Here is a 13863-nt window from a genome sequence, read left to right as displayed (position 1 = left end):
TGTGACCAAACCATTTTATAGAATTTCCTTACTTGAAGGCACAACACTCTGAAACTTTAAAATAACAGAGTATTTTACTCAAATAGGATATAATTAAAATCGGAATCTCGGACTGTGCATGTCATCACTGGCTCCTGTTGCAAAGCAGAAGGATGAGTATTTTGGGACTGATGCTTTGTCTCTGGTCCCCCAGCCCATATTATTTTGAGTGTATTCTTCTGTGCAGAACCACAGCTGCTTCCCCAGGCCATGCTGGGCAGAGAATCCACTTTTCCAGACGCACACAGCCATGCTGGCTTGTCTGGATTCTTCTAGACACTGGAATTGGTGAAAATTACAGAGAGGGGGGGATACACTGTCTTGTTTTCTTGACTCTGCGTTTTGTTTCTGTACTGTCTCTTCTCAGCTGTCACGTTTCCCCCAAAATCTCATAGTGAGTTGCCAAATTTGAAGTGCATCAACCAGTTGTCTGCATCTGGAACCAGTCAAGCAGTGGCTGTAGTTTGAATAAGTTATGTGTGCATGTAAAATATATACATATATACATATATTCAAGTATGTGCATGACATGTATATCTTCATACTTTTTGATAAAATGTATTCATTTGTTAATTTTTAATTATATTTGATATAAATCAAGGGTTTGTTGCAAAACTTTATATTTAAGAACAGTGTTTAAAAAAAACAAAAACAAAAAGAGAAGTCCCAACCATGCAACACAACTGGGACTTGCTTTAAAAAAAATTCTGTGATTGACTAGTTTGCTGCCTGAGTAATATTTATCAGCCAAACTTTGGATTCTGCTATTGTTTCTACAATGACATTTTGTATGAAGCAAAGTCCTTGGATTAAAATAAAACTTAGCAAAAAATCAAAAACAAAACCCCACCATGCTGCTGGGTGATATATGCAAGGGGTGCGGAGCCAGGTGGATGAGCCATCTCCGTGGGTACGGGGCTCGGGGGCGGAGTGCACAGGGCTCAGAATAAGGTGAGAACCTCTTCAACTTGTTCTGGGCCTGATAGGATGCAAGGGTGGATTACGCCCAGCTTCACGGTGAGGATCAGGGTAGGCTTATGGCTGGAGGAGCCAGGATGACTCACGGGGGATGTGGTTGTGTTTTAGGGTTAGGAATACAGTTTGGGAGTTGAGCAGGCATTGGCTGAGGTTTGGGGTGGCTGTGTTGGGTGGGTTAGTGGTTAGAGGTTAGAGTTAGGTTTGGGGTTGAGGTTGGGGTGTAAGTTAGAGTTGGGGTTAGGAATTAGAGGTTAGGGTTAGGTTACAGGCAAAGGGTTTGTCTATATAACCACTAACAGTGTAGGGTTATGTGGGTATAAGAATTAAGGTTTTGTTCAGTCTACTGTACATTAGAGCTCATTTAGAAAAGGCATAATTGAACAGGCTTAGGTTTCAGACAAAAATGAAAACTGTGGTTCTGATTACACTGGGAAAAGGGATTGGAGTAGGGTTCAAGTTTTTCGTCTGTTCTGATCTGGGCCTATATTCGGATTAGGGTTAAGGGTGGTGTAGGATCATGGTCAGGCTCAGAGGTTAGGGTCAGGGAGCAGAGTAAGGTTCAGAGTTCGAGGGTCAGGAGTGAGGATGGAAATTCAGGCTCAGCGCTCAGGGTTAGAACGTAGGGTCAGGGTCAGGGTCAGGGTTAGAGGCTCAGGGACAGAATTAGAGGCTACATTAAGAGGATGAGGGGCTTCCCTGGTGGCGCAGTGGATAGGACTCCGTGCTTCCAGTGCAGGGGGCCTGGGTCCGACCCCTGGTCAGGGCCCTGGATCCCACATTCATGCCGCAACTAAGAGTTCGCATGCCACAACTAGGGAGCCCGCATGCCACAACTGAGGAGTTGGCAAGTTGCAACTAAGGAGCCCATGAGCCACGACTTAGGAGCCCTGGAGCCACAACTTAGGAGCCTGCCTGCTGCAACGAAGACCAGGTGCAACCAACTAAAAAAAAAAAAAAGAGGATGAGGTTTTGAGGGGCTAGAGTTAAAGGATGCAGGCTAGAGGGTCAGGGTTAGAGGGTCAGGTTAGATGGTCTGAGTCAGGGTCAGGGTAAGGGTTAGGAGTTTACAGGTCAAGGTCGAGTATCTAGGGGCTAGGGGTTAGGAGCCTTAGGGTTTAGGTTTAGAGATTAGGAGGTTAGGGTTAGGGAGTGAACAGTAGAGATTTGGGCGTTAGGGTTAGTGGGTTAGTGTTAAGCACAACTGGCCCACGGCCCCCGTAACCCCACACCTCTGAGTCCTGTAGGATGGACAGGACTTGCCCGGGGTCACTCACGAGTGGGGGTTCACCTGGGCCGCTGGTTATCTACCCCCATCCTGGAACCTGAGAGCAGAAGAACGAAACGTCTGCTCTGGTCACTGACTGTTTCAAATCCACCTCAACCTCAGTCAACGGCTGTTAGGGCCTCAGAAGCCCACAGGGTTTCCTCCTACCATCTGAACTGGAAAGAGTAGTGCTGGCCTCACTTGGCCTGGACAGCCCGTGTCCAGCACAGGCCTGACTGAGCTCACTCCATGGTCGTGTTATGAATTTACACAGAACTTGGTGCAGCGACCTACCAGCCCCCAGGTGCTGCCTCCTGAGGGCTGCTGGGGCCCTCCTGGGACTGCAGGCATCCTTTGTCCCATCTGAGTGGGCATCAATAGACATCAAGTCTCAGGACAGCCCTTGATCTCTGACCATCCAGGCAGTCATCTGTGGTCCTCCAGCTCAGGCCAGTCAGGCCCCTGTCAAGCCTCTGTGGCCAATTACTGAGCTGACCTTGCTGCTGGGCAATTGAACAGCTACCTGGGTAGCACAGACAGCCCTTTGGGATGTTTCAGTTACTAACATGCATGTGGTTGAGAAAAGGGCCTCCCCCTCACAGGCTCATAGCCTGCCAAGCGAGGTAATAACCGTCTAAACATTTGAGTGTGTCCCTGACACAACAAACATACAGCAGACCATGGCCTTGCAATCCTTTGGGCTTCCAGCTGTAACAAACTTTTGATATATATATATTTTTGAGTATTAAGTAATTAATTTATGAAATTCTTTTTTTTAAGATTTGATATTAAAGAAAAAACATAGGTTAAACATATCTGGGGGAAATTGATATCTTTGCACAAGTCCTATTTGTTGTTCAACACTTGTGTTATTATTCCTTGGGGTTCATAGAGTTTACCTTTTTTTTTTTTTACATCTTTATTGGAGTATAATTGGTTCACAATGGTGTGTCAGTTTCTGCCCTACAACAAAGTGAATCAGTTATACATATACATATGTTCCCATATCTCTTCCCTCTTGCATCTCCCTCCCTCCCACCCTCCCTATCCCACCCCTCCAGGTGGTCACAAAGCACCGAGCTGATCTCCCTGTGCTATGCGGCTGTTCCCCACTAGCTATCTATTTTACGTTTGGTAGTGTATAGATGTCCAAGCCACTCTCTCACTTTGTCACAGCTTACCCTTCCCCCTCCCCATATCCTCAAGTCCATTCTCTAGTAAGTCTGTGTCTTTAGTCCTGTCTTACCCCCAGGTTCTTTTGGGGTTCTTTTTGGTTTTTTGTTTTTGTTTTTGCGGTACGCGGGACTCTCACTGTTGTGGCCTCTCCCGTTGCAGAGCACAGGCTCCAGACATGCAGGCTCAGCGGCCATGGCTCACGGGCCCAACCGCTCTGTGGCATGTGGGATCTTCCGGGATCTTCCCGGACCGGGGCACGAACCCGTGTCCCCTGCATCGACAGGCGGACTCTCAACCACTGCGCCACCAGGGAAGCCCTACCCCTAGGTTCTTCATGACATTTTTTCCCCTTAAATTCCATATATATGTGTTAGCATATGGTATTTGTCTTTCTCTTTCTGACTTGCTTCACTCTGTATGACAGACTCTAGGTCCATCCACCTCACTACAAATAACTCAATTTCGTTTCTTTTTATGGCTGAGTAGTATTCCATTGTATATATGTGCCACATCTTCTTTATCCATTCATCCGATGATGGACACTTAGGTTGTTTCCATCTCCGGGCTATTGTAAATAGGGCTGCAATGAACATTTTGGTACATGACTCCTTTTGAATTATGGTTTTCTCAGGGTATATGCCCAGTAGTTGGATTGCTGGGTCATATGGTAGTTCTATTTGTACATTTTTAAGGAGCCTCCATACTGTTCTCCATAGTGGCTGTACCAATTCACATTCCCACCAGCAGTGCAAGAGTGTTCCCTTTTTTCCACACCCTCTGCAGCATTTATTGTTTCTAGATTTTTTGATAATGGCCATTCTGCCTGGTGTGAGATGATATCTCATTGTAGTTTTGATTTGCATTTCTCTAATGATTAGTGATGTTGAGCATCCTTTCATGTGTTTGTTGGCAGTCTGTATATCTTCTTTGGAAAAATGTCTATTTAGGTCTTCTGCCCATTTTTGGATTGGGTTGTTTGTTTTTTTGTTATTGAGCTGAATGAGCTGCTTATAAATTTTGGAGATTAATCTTTTGTCAGTTGCTTCATTGGCAAATATTTTCTCCCATTCTGAGGGTTCTCTTTTGGTCTTGTTTATGGTTTCCTTTGCTGTGCAAAAGCTTTGAAGTTTCATTAGGTCCCATGTGTTTATTTTTGTCTTTATTTCCATTTCTCTAGGAGGGGGGTCAAAAATGATCTTGCTGTGATTTATGTCATAGAGTGTTCTGCCTATGTTTTCCTCTAAGAGTTTGATCGTTTCTGGCCTTACATTTAGGTCTTTAATCCATTTTGTGCTTCTTTTGTGTATGGTGTTAGGGAGTGATCTAATCTCATACTTTTACATGTACCTGTCCAGTTTTCCCAGCACCACTTATTGAAGAGGCTGTCCTTTCTCCACTGTACATTCCTGCCTCCTTTATCAAAGAGAAGGTGACCATATGTGCGTGGATTTATCTCTGGGCTTTCTATCCTGTTCCATTGATCTATCTTTCTGTTTTTGTGCCAGTACCATACTGTCTTTTTTTTTTTTTTTTTTTTTTGAGGTATGTGGGCCTCTCACTGTTGTGGCCTCTCCCATTGTGGAGCACAGGCTCTGGACGCGCAGGCCCAGTGGCCATGGCTCATGGGCCCAGCCTCTCCGCGGCATGTGGGATCCTCCCGGACCAGGGCACGAACCCGTATCCCCTGCATCGGCAGGCGGATTCTCAACCACTGCGCCACCAGGGAAGCTCCATACTGTCTTGATTACTGTACCTTTGTAGTATAGTCTGAAGTCAGGGAGCCTGATTCCTCCAGCTCCGTTTTTCGTTCTCAAGATTGCTTTGGCTATTTGGGGTCTTTTGTGTTTCCATACAAATTGTGAAATTTTTTGTTCTAGTTCTGTGAAAAATGCCAGTGGTAGTTTGATAGGGATTACATTGAATCTGTAGATTGCTTTGGGTAGTAGAGTCATTTTCACAATGTTGATTCTTCCAATCCAAGAACATGGTATATCTCTCCATCTATTTGTATCATCTTTAATTTCTTTCATTAGTGTCTTATAATTTTCTGCTTACAGGTCTTTTGTCTCCTTAGGTAGCTTTATTCCTAGATATTTTATTCTTTTTGTTGCAATGGTAAATGGGAGTGTTTTCTTGATTTCACTTTCAGATTTTTCATCATTAGTGTGTAGGAATGCCAGAGATTTCTGTGCATGAATTTTGTATCCTGCTACTTTACCAAATTCATTGATTAGCTCTAGTAGTTTTCTGGTAGCAACTTTAGGATTCTCTATGTATAGTATCATGTCATCTGCAAACAGTGACAGCTTTACTTCTTCTTTTCTGATTTGGATTCCTTTTATTTCCTTTTCTTCTCTGATTGCTGTGGCTAAAACTTCCAAAACTATGTTGAATAAGAGTGGTGAGAGTGGGCAACCTTGTCTTGTTCCTGATCTTAGTGGAAATGGTTTCAGTTTTTCACCATTGAGGACGATGTTGGCTGTGGGTTTGTCATATATGACCTTTATTATGTTGAGGAAAGTTCCCTCTATGCCTACTTTCTGCAGGGTTTTTATCATAAATGGGTGTTGAATTTTGTCAAAAGCTTTCTCTCCATCTATTGAGATGATCATATGGTTTTTCTCCTTCAATTTGTTAATATGGTGTATCATGTTGATTTGCATATATTGAAGAATCCTTGCATTCCTGGAATAAACCCCACTTGATCATAGTGTATGATCCTTTTAATGTGCTGTTGGATTCTGTTTGCTAGTACTTTGTTGAGGATTTTTGCATCTATGTTTATCAGTGATATTGGCCTGTAGTCTTCTTTCTTTGTGACATCCTTGTCTGGTTTTGGTATCAGGGTGATGGTGGCCTCGTAGAATGAGTTTGGGAGTGTTCCTTCCTCTGCTATAATTTGGAAGAGTTTGAGAAGGGTAGGTGTTAGCTCTTTTCTAAATGTTTGATAGAATTCGCCTGTGAAGCCATCTGGTCCTGGGCTTTTGTTTGTTGGAAGATTTTTAATCAGTTTCAATTTCAGTGCTTGTGATTGGTCTGTTCATATTTACTATTTCTTCCTGATTCAGTCTTGGCAGGTTGTGCATTTCTAAGAATTTGTCCATTTCTTCCAGGTTGTCCATTTTATTGGCATAGAGTTGTTTGTAGTAATCTCTCATGATCTTTTGTATTTCTGCAGTGCCAGTTGTTACTTCTCCTTTTTCATTTCTAATTCTATTGATTTGAGTCCTCTCCCTTCTTTTCTTGATGAGTCTGGCTAATGGTTTATCAATTTTGTTTATCTTCTCAAAGAACCAGCTTTTAGTTTTATTGACCTTTGCTATTGTTTCCTTCATTTCTTTTTCATTTATTTCTGATCTGATTTTTATGATTTCTTTCCTTCTGCTAACTTTGGGGTGTTTTTGTTCTTCTTTCTCTAATTGCTTTAGGTGCAAGGTTAGGTTGTTTATTCGAGATGTTTCCTGTTTCTTAAGGTAGGATTGTATTGCTATAAACTTCCCTCTTAGAACTGCTTTTGCTGCATCCCATAGGTTTTGGGTCGTCATGTCTCCATTGTCATTTGTTTCTAGGTATTTTTTGATTTCCTCTTTGATTTCTTCAGTGATCACTTCGTTATTAAGTAGTGTATTGTTTAGCCTTCATGTGTTTGTATTTTTTACAGATCTTTTCCTGTAATTGATATCTAGTCTCATAGCGTTGTGGTCAGAAAAGACACTTGATACAATTTCAATTTTCTTAAATTTACCAAGGCTTGATTTGTGACCCAAGATATGATCTATCCTGGAGAATGTTCCATGAGCACCTGAGAAAAATGTGTATTCTGTTGTTTTTGGATGGAATGTCCTATAAATATCAATTAAGTCCATCTTGTTTAATGTATCATTTAAAGCTTGTGTTTCCTTATTTATTTTCATGTTGGATGATCTGTCCATTGGTGAAAGTGGGGTGTTAAAGTCCCCTACTATGAATGTGTTACTGTTGATTTCCCCTTTTATGGCTGTTAGTATTTGCCTTATGTATTGAGGTGCTCCTATGTTGAGTGCATAAATGTTTACAATTGTTATATCTTCTTCTTGGATCGATCCTTTGATCATTATGTAGTGTCCTTCTTTGTCTCTTCTAATAGTCTTTATTTTAAAGTCTGTTTTGTCTGATATGAGAATTGCTACTCCAGCTTTCTTTTGGTTTCCATTTGCATGGAATATCTTTTTCCATCCCCTTACTTTCAGTCTGTATGTGTCTCTAGGTCTGAAGTGGGTCTCTTGTAGACAGCATATATATGGGTCTTGTTTTTGTATCCATTCAGCCAATCTGTGTCTTTTGGTGGGAGCATTTAATCCATTTACATTTAAGGTAATTATCGATATGTATGTTCCTATTCCCATTTTCTTTTTTTTCTTTTTTTTTAAAATTATTTTCTTTTCTTTTCTTTTATTTTTGGCTGTGTTGGGTCTTCATTTCTGTGCAAGGGCTTTCTCCAGCTGCAGCAAGTGGGGGCCGCTCTTCATCGTGGTGTGCGGGCCTCTCACTATCGCGGCCTCTCTTGTCAGAGCACAGGCTACAGATGCGCAGGCTCAGCAGTTGTGGCTCACAGGCCCAGTCGCTCCACGGCACGTGGGATTCTCCTAGACCAGGGCTTGAACCCGTGTCCCCTGCATTGGCAGGCAGACTCTCAACCACTGCACCACCAGGGAAGCCCCATTCCCATTTTCTTAATTGTTTTGGGTTCGTTATTGTAGGTGTTTTCCTTCTCTTGTGTTTCTTGCCTAGAGAAGTTCCTTTAGCATTTGTTGTAAAGCTGGTTTGGTGGTGCTGAACTCTCTTAGATTTTGCTTGTCTGTAAACGTTTTAATTTCTCCATCAAATCTGAATGAGATCCTTGCTGGGTAGAGTAATCTTGGTTGTAGGTTGTTCTCCTTCATCACTTTAAATATGTCCTGCCACTCCCTTCTGGTTTGCAGAGTTTCTGCTGAAAGATCAACTGTTAACCTTATGGGGATTCCCTTGTGTGTTATTTGTTGTTTTTCCCTTGCTGCTTTTAATATGTTTTCTTTGCATTTAATTTTTGACAGTTTGATTAATATGTGTCTTGGCATGTTTCTCCTTGGATTTATCCTGTATGGGACTCTCCGTGCTTCCTGGACTTGATTAACTATTTCCTTTCCCATATTAGGGAAGTGTTCAACTATAATCTCTTCAAATATTTTCTCAGTCCCTTTCTTTTTCTCTTCTTCTTCTGGAACCCATATAATTTGAATGTTGGTGCGTTTAATGTTGTCCCAGAGGTCTCTGAGACTGTCCTCAGTTCTTTTCATTCTTTTTTCTTTATTCTGTTCTGCAGTAGTTATTTCCACTATTTTATCTTCCAGGTCACTTATCCGTTCTTCTGCCTCAGTTATTCTGCTATTGATCCCATCTAGAGTGTTTTTAATTTCATTTATTGTGTTGTTCATCATTGCTTGTTTCATTTTTAGTTCTTCTAGGTCCTTGTTAAATGGTTCTTGCATTTTGTCTATTGTGTTTCCAAGATTTTGGATCATCTTTACTATCATTACTCTGAATTCTTTTTCAGGGAGACTGCCTATTTCCTCTTCATTTGTTAGGTCTGGTGGGTTTTTATCTTGTTCTTTCATCTGCTGTGTGTTTTTCTGTCTTCTCATTTTGCTTATCTTACTGTGTTTGGGGTCTCCTTTTTGCAGGCTGCAGGTTCGTATCTCCCATTGTTTTTGGTGTCTGTTCCCAGTGGCTAAAGTTGGTTCAGTGGGTTGTGTAGGCTTCCTGGTGGAGGGGACTAGTGCTTGTGTTCTGGTGGATGAGGCTGGATCTTGTCTTTCTGGTGGGCAGGTCCACGTCTGGTGGTGTGTTTTGGGGTGTCTGTGGACTTATTATGATTTTAGGCTGCCTCTCTGCTAATGGGTGGGGTTGTGTTCCTGTCTTGCTAGTTGTTTGGCATAGGATGTCCAGCCCTGTAGCTTGCTGGTCGTTGAGTGAAGCTGGGTGCTGGTGTTGAGATGGAGATTTCTGTGAGATTTTCGCTGTTTGATATTATGTGAGGTTGGTAGGTCTCTTGTAGACCAGTGTCCTGAAGTTGGCTCTCCCACCTCAGAGGCACAGCACTGACTCCTGGCTGTAGCACCAAGAGCCTTTCATCCACACGACTCAGAATAAAAGGGAGAAAAGGTAGAAAGAAAGAAAGTAAGAAAGGAGGGAGGGAGGGAGGGAGGAAGGAAGGAGGGACGGAAGGAAAGAAAGAAAGAAGATAAAATAAAATAAAATAAAGTAAGAGAAAATAAAGTTATTAAAATAAAAAATAATTATTAAGAAAGAAATTTTTTAAAAGAAAAACAAAAACAAAAAACCAAAAACAGACGGATAGAACCCTAGGACAAATGGTGGAAGCAAAGCTATACAGACAAAATCTCACACAGAAGCATACACATATACACACAAAAAGAGGAAAAGGGGAAAAAATAATAAATCTTGCTCTCAAAGCCCACCTCCTCAATTTGGGATGGTTTGTTGTCTATTCATGTATTCCACAGATGCAGGGTACAGCAAGTTGATTGTGGAGCTTTAATTTGCTGCTTCTGAGGCTGCTGGGAGAGATTCCACTTTCTCTTCTTTGTTCGCATAGCTCCCGGGGCTCAGCTTTGGATTTGGCCTCGCCTCTGCATGTAGGTCGCCGGAGGGCATCTGTTCTTCGCTCAGAAAGGACGGGGTTAAAGGAGCCGCTGATTCGGGGGCTCTGGCTCACTCAGTCCGGCGGGAGGGAGGGGCCCGGAGGCGGGGCTAGCGTGCGCCGGCGGCAGAGGCCGGCGTGACGTTGCACCAGCACGAGGCGTGCCGTGCGTTCTCCCGGGGAAGTTGTCAGTGGATCCCGGGACCCCGGCGGTGGCGGGCTGCACAGGCTCCCGGGAGGGGAGGTGTGGACAGTGACCTGTGCTTGCACACAGGCTTCTTGGTGGCGGCAGCAGCAGCCCCAGCGTCCCACGCCCGTCTCTGGGGTCTGCGTTGGCTCGCGCCCGTCTCTGGAGCTCCTTTAAGCAGCGCTCTGAATCCCCTCTCCCCGCCCAACAGGAAACAAAGAGGTAAGAAAAAGTCTCTTGCCTCTTCGGCAGGTCCAGACTTTTTGCCGGACTGCCTCCCGGCCAGCCGTGGCGCATTAGCCCCTTCAGGCTGTGTTCACGCCGCCAACCCCAGTCCTCTCCCTGCGCTCCCACCGAAGCCCGATCCTCAGCTCCCAGCCCCGCCCGCCCTGGCGGTTGAGCAGACAAGCCTCTCGGGCTGGTGAGTGGCGGTCGGCCCCGATCCTCTGTGCGGGAATCTCTCTGCTTTGCCCTCCGCAGCCCTGTTGCTGCGCTCTCCTCCGCGGCTCCAAAGCTCTCTCCCTCCGCCACCCGCAGTCTCCGCCCGCGAAGGGGCTTCCTAGTGTGTGGAAACCTTTCCTCCTACACGGCTCCCTCCCACTGGTGCAGGTCCCGTCCCTATTCTTTTGTCTCTGTTTATTCTTTTTTCTTTTGCCCTACCCAGGTACGTGGGGAGTTTCTTGCCTTTTGGGAGGTCTGATGTCTTCTGCCAGCATTCAGTAGGTGTTCTGTAGGAGTTGTTCCACGTGTAGATGTATTTCTGGTGTATCTGTGGGGAGGAAGGTGATCTCCGCGTCTTACTCTTCTGCCATCTTCCCCTCGTCCCAAACTTTTGATATTCATACTGATTAAGAGTGAAAGATACAGGGGCAACTGGGCCACCCAAGGGACAGTTTCACACTGAGGCTGCATGGTCTTGGAGAGCCACGTGCACCCATGTGGTCTCTGAAAGCTGCCAATGATGGATTCCATGATACGGCATAATCCTTGAGCCTCCCACTGCTTCATTGAGCAAGAATTTCCTAACCACCATAGTATTTAGTCTCTGCTCTTTGTAAAGGAGCGAGGAGACTGGATAAATGAGCAATATTGTTCTTGGGGGATGGGTGAGTCATGTGGCCAGGGGGCAGGTGTGACTCCTGGGCTCCCGCCACCAGAGACATCAAGGAGGGCTGTGCCTTTTGCAAGAGGAAGAGGTTCTTGCTGTTGTGGGCGGACAGCAAGAGCACTGGATGGGTGGCTGCAGCCACTGACCCTAACTCAGCCCCTTCCTTCCTTGGCCTTCAGATCCCACAGCTGTGCAGTGGGCAGTCAGTGATGTGGAATCTGCCGCTTTCCCCAAGCCAGCATCTGTTCTCAGGCCAAAGTCCAGAACCTCAGCTTTCCTTTCGGAACTTCTTACCTGTTTCCAGTCCAAACAGTTCCAGAGGGCTGATGCTACGTTCCACCCACCTTGAAGATGGGCATATGATCCACATTTAGCCAATCCCATGTTCCATCCTATGGGTGCTCTGATGGGTTCAAGGACGATGCTATGACCCCAAACCAGGCCAATGACGCTTATTTTATTTTATTTTTTGGCCACACTGTGCACGTGGGATTTTAGTTCCCTGACCAAGGATCCCCCTACATTGGGAGCACATAGTCTTAACCACTGGACCACCAGGGAAGTCCCATCCCCTCATTTTCAAAACTGCTATGGATTTAAAGCACACAAGATGGTTGTGATATGAGTGGCCTTTTCAGTATGACTTCTTTGACTTAGAATGTTTTCAATGTTTATCCATGTTGTAACATGTATTATCAGTGCTTCATTCACTTTTTTTATTGTGGTTAAAAATACATAACATGGGGATGGGGGGCAAGTGGAGGGAACGGCCCAGATGCACACCATTCACGGACCCTCTGGACTGGAGGGACTCGTGAGAGCCGGAGCCCAGAAATCCGGGGATGGATAAGATGCAGCATCCCCTCCAATTCCCGTGAGCGCCCCTTGCTCCATCCTGTGCCCAAATACCTCAGCTAGGCCCTCTCCCCACTCTTTACACTCCAGACTCAGCCGGGACAGACCTCCGCAGCTGCCGCTCCCCACCCTGCAGGAGAAGCTCAGAGGTCCTGTCTCCCTTTCCTCTGAGGGACTCTTTTTGGTGACCACAAAAGGATTTGATCGCTCAGGACAAAGCTGGTAGGGGACAGCGGGATGGCTGCGCCCAGCGGGCCGCGCTTCCTCCTGACCTTCGACTTTGACGAGACTATCGTGGACGAAAACAGCGAAGACTCCATCGTGCGCGCGCCGCGGCGGGCCAGTGGCTGCCTGAGGGCCTGCGTGCCACCTAGCGCGAGGGCTTCTACGACGAGTACTTGCAGCGCGTCTTCCAGTACCTGGGCGAGCAGGGCGTGCGGCCGCAGGACCTGCACGCCATCTACGAGGCTGGTCGCTGCACAGGCTCCTGGGAGGGGAGGTGTGGATAGTGGCCTGTGCTCGCACACAGGCTTCTTGGTGGCGGCGGCCGGGCACGGGCGAGCTGCTGCAGTTTGTGGCCAAGCAGGGAGCCTGCTTTGAGGTTATTCTCATCTCAGACACCAACACCTTTGGCGTGGAGAGTGCGCTGCGCGCCGCCGGCCACCACGGCCTGTTCTGCCGCATCTTCAGCAACCCGTCGGGGCCCGACCCTTGGGGGCTGCTGGCGCTGCGGCCCTTCCACGCGCACAGCTGCGCTCGCTGCCCCGCCAACATGTGCCAGCACAAGGTGCTCAGCGACTACCTGCGCGAGCGGGCCCACGACGGCGTGCCCTTCGAGTACCTTTTCTACGTGAGCGACGGTGCCAACGACTTCTGCCCCATGGGGCTGCTGGCAGGCGGCGACGTGGCCTTCCCGCGCCGCCACTACCCCATACACCGCCTTATGCAGGAGGCGCAGAAGGCCGAGCCCAGCTCCTTCCGCGCCAGGGTGGTGCCCTGGGAAACCTCCACCGAAGTGCGCCTACACCTGCATCAGGTGCTGAGGACGTGGCCTGCAGGGGCCACCCGGGCCGGGAGGGGGTGAGGCGGTGGGGGTCGGGAAAGAGAAAGCTAGTTTTATTATTCCCTTTTCCCTTTCGTTTTGGTATATCCCTCCAGGATTTCCCGGAATCCGAGGTTGGTCCATTTGGGGACTGGAGGAGGGAGTTGGGAGCTGTCCCCATCTGTGCAGTTAACCGAGCTCAGCTGCCTCCCCCAGTTCCACTGCAAGTGAATTCTGGAGTCTGGCCGCAGCAGCGTGGCACGCATATCTGAGCAGGCAGCAGTGTTTGCACAAACCTTGTCCTCTCAGTTGGGAGGACGGGGTTCCCTGTCAGGGTCGAGAAGGAACATGTCCCGCCACGTTGCGGTTAACTGTTGCCTTGGGCTGCGTGGCCTCCCTCCTCCAGTCTTCTGTCCAGAGGACCTAGGCCCCGAAATGTCCCCCCCCAACCTCCCCCGCATCGGACTCCCCATGGAGAGAGGTGGTGCTCCCTGCCGACGGTCCCAGGCCTAGATCTTGCTTTACCTACTGTGAC

At 46.7% G+C, this 13863-nt stretch overlaps 1 pseudogene; it reads left to right on the top strand.

The window, feature by feature from the left end:
• Positions 1–12273: 12273 nt before the first annotated feature.
• On the top strand, positions 12274–13370 carry LOC132492350 (phosphoethanolamine/phosphocholine phosphatase-like; annotated as a pseudogene).
• The last annotated feature ends 493 nt before the right edge of the window (positions 13371–13863 follow it).

This window comes from Mesoplodon densirostris, chromosome 6 (assembly GCF_025265405.1).
Source record: "Mesoplodon densirostris isolate mMesDen1 chromosome 6, mMesDen1 primary haplotype, whole genome shotgun sequence".
Classification (NCBI taxonomy): Eukaryota; Metazoa; Chordata; class Mammalia; order Artiodactyla; family Ziphiidae; genus Mesoplodon; species Mesoplodon densirostris.
This window is presented reverse-complemented; position numbering and strand designations above follow the sequence as displayed.